This window comes from Grammomys surdaster, unplaced genomic scaffold (assembly GCF_004785775.1).
Source record: "Grammomys surdaster isolate TR1022 unplaced genomic scaffold, NIH_TR_1.0 362, whole genome shotgun sequence".
In the NCBI taxonomy this organism is placed as follows: domain Eukaryota; kingdom Metazoa; phylum Chordata; class Mammalia; order Rodentia; family Muridae; genus Grammomys; species Grammomys surdaster.
Window position 1 is genome coordinate 4747586 of NW_021604781.1, and position 3162 is coordinate 4750747.

The window sequence follows — 3162 nt, forward strand, 5'->3', positions numbered from 1 at the left end:
ACACATACACACACACATACACACACATACACACACACATACACACACATACACACACACAAACATACACACACATACACACACATACACACACATACACACACACATACACACACACATACACACACATACACACACACATACACACACATACACACACACACACACACACACACAGAGGTTGGTCTTACTTTTGGCTGAATTAAAATGAAACATAGCCTAACTAATAACTAGACATTTAGCAGAAAGTTTAACTGGGAGGCAAAGAGATGGCTCAGCAGCTAAGAATGCTGGCTACTCTTCTACAGTACCTGGGTTGGATTCCCAGTACCAGAATAGCAGTTCACAAGTGTCTTTGGTTTTAGTTCCAGGGACCAGACAACCTTTTCTGGTGTCTGTGGGTGGTACACACACACACACACACACACACACACACACACACGCACTCAGGCACATAGGCATACACATACAATAAATAAAAATTTTTAAAAAGTTTACTACAACTCCAGTTAAGACCTTGCTTCTTGCTACAATTGCTTCCCTCTGCTCATCAGCATTTAGTGCCTTTCCCTGTGGGAATCGTTGCTGGCCTGATTTTTATAACGTTCTCTCATGGTCATAGTGAACGAGCCTCATTCGATGACTACGCAAAAAGAGGCAAGACAGTTTTTTGGCATAAAAGGAGAAAATGTTACAGGATCAGATCGTGGGCTTTGTGTTCTTATTGGGATCAGAAGAGTTTGTTCTCCCATAGATTTGTAGAAGGTAGCAGGTATGCATGTACGGCTTGATACCTCAGAAGCAAGCCTCTGCCTGAACAGTAGAAAGGTTAAACTCCATAACACAGTATCAGATGCCGTTAGCCAAGCTCACAGAATCAGCACTGGCTACCATGGGTCTGAGACCCTACTTAGGGCATGTAGGAACAGGCTTGACAGTCCATCACTAGAAGCATAGAGCCAGATGTGTGAAGTCACCATTTTCTCACTATGGCAGAATCAAAGCTGGGTGGAGGAAGACAGGAGGAATGGTGTAGTATTTAGGAAAACCAGAAACTGTGTTTCAAGAAGCTAAGTAAGGCAGGAAATAGTGTGTAGTCACTTTATAGCTATGAGTAACCCTTAAAGGCTGGACAAGATTGTAATTCATTGCTCTCTTGGCTACATTTTTAAAATAAATGGAATGATTCTCAGAAGCACTATAGTAACTGAAAAAAAAAGTGACAATATTGCCCTGTCTCCTTGTTTGTGTAATGAGGACTGTGCTTTGAAAGAGCCTAGAATCTCTTACTCTGAAAACATCAAGACTGTAACTATGGATTATTTAACGAGTAAGTGCATTAACATGAAAACAATGTTGCATTGATGGGCAATAGAGAACAAAAACTGAATGGGGGGGGGGAGATTAGATCCTTGATGGATGGAAATGCAATCTAGAACAAAGCCTGACCTCTCAAAAGCCAGCTTTGTTTAAAAAAGAGCATCCAAGGATAAGAGCCGAGTTTTCTCTACGCCATATGCAACACCCTAAGGTCTTATACTAGAACCCAGGCAGTCACTGTTGATCCAGTCAACTGCCTACCCTGTTTTTGCCGCCTTATATTTCTAAAGCAGTCTATTTAAAGTAGATGGGTGATCCCATTGATAATTTGTTTGAATGGTAACATATTGTCATTGCTGTGAAACCTTTTTGCACTGAGTTGCTTTGATCACACGTAGTCCCAGTGAAAACATTTCAACAGAGGTGGACGACTGTGTTCTGTTTAAAGCTGCTGCTGACCTCTATGGGCTTGTCTGCCATTCTGCATATCATGGAGAGTCCTGTCACTCTGCTCTGGTGAGCAAGTGAGTGAAGAACTAAGGACAAGGACTGAGGGAGGGGAGGGACTAAGAGTGTTGGGCACCTACATACCAGGCTTCTGCCACTTACCATTCCTGCTTATCAACTCATGAGGGACCACAGTTTATGAAAAAGGAGGTAGAGACCCACAGAGATGACGTAATGGTCCAGGTCGTAAGCAGCGAAGCTGTGTGTCTACAAGTTGATGACATTTTAACCCTTTCTATTATCACTCACGAGGAACAGGAAAGGCAAACCTGCACCATGAAAAAAGGCTGGAGAAATCATCAGGTGATAGAATTTTGGGAAAGGGTGTTGAAAATCAACATAACCTCCGTATTGTTATGAGATTCTGGCATGTGTAAATAGAAATGCAATCCTGGCATGGGTCGGATTCCACTGTGCATCCTAAAAACTGAGGTCAGAGTCCAGAACACCGGACAGATCTGTGGGGCCTCTTAGGAGTGATGGCTGAGTGCTCGACTCAGCTCAAAGGGAAGCAGCAGGTGCCCACCCAGCCTGGTCCCTCTGTGATGATGCTGATGCAGCTGTTTCCATTGAACTGAAATATTCCCTCACAGAGGGAATTAAGGATGCTTCTAAGACTTCAGAAGTAAACTGAACTTATCAGGCTCAGGAAATTCAGAGGCTCGCAGACTCTTAAAGCCCATCAAGGTTGTCTCAGCAGCAATAATCGAAGGGGAAAGCCACCCTCCCACTGGGATGGGCAGACTGCCTGCAGGTCCTGCAGAGAGCTCCACGGATGCAGTATTGCATCCCAAGCTGGGTTGGGCTTCTCAGTGCTGCTGCTGTGTGCTCCTTTAAGTAACATCTTACCCATGGACCTATGAGGACCCCCATAAACTCACTGCTTCACCAAACCAGACTGGGGTGGAATGATTTCTTCAGGTGTGTCACCATGCCATTGTCCACTGCTTTCTGCTTATTTCAGGGCCGATGGAAGTTGCCTGGCCTTTGCCGTGGCACTCATTCTCTAGGCAAACACTCCAGATGCAGTCAAAACTTTGAAATTGGATCTCTAAACAAAACTCGGGATATTTAAGATGTCTGCATCTTTTGATAGGTGATCCCAGATTAGCACTCAATGGAATCCTGCACTCGAGTGGCAGAAAAGCCAGGAGTGATTTGATAGAAGCCAGGGAGCACTTTCTATCTCCTCTTTCACATGCATTCCAGCCTCCTCAGCAGGCCTTCTGTGTGGAGGGAGCCAACGTACTGCTGCCAAGCCAGGGAATATTTGAGATACAAGTGGCGGCAAACAACTGCAGAACTGATTTAACAGGCTGCTCTGGAAATCATGTG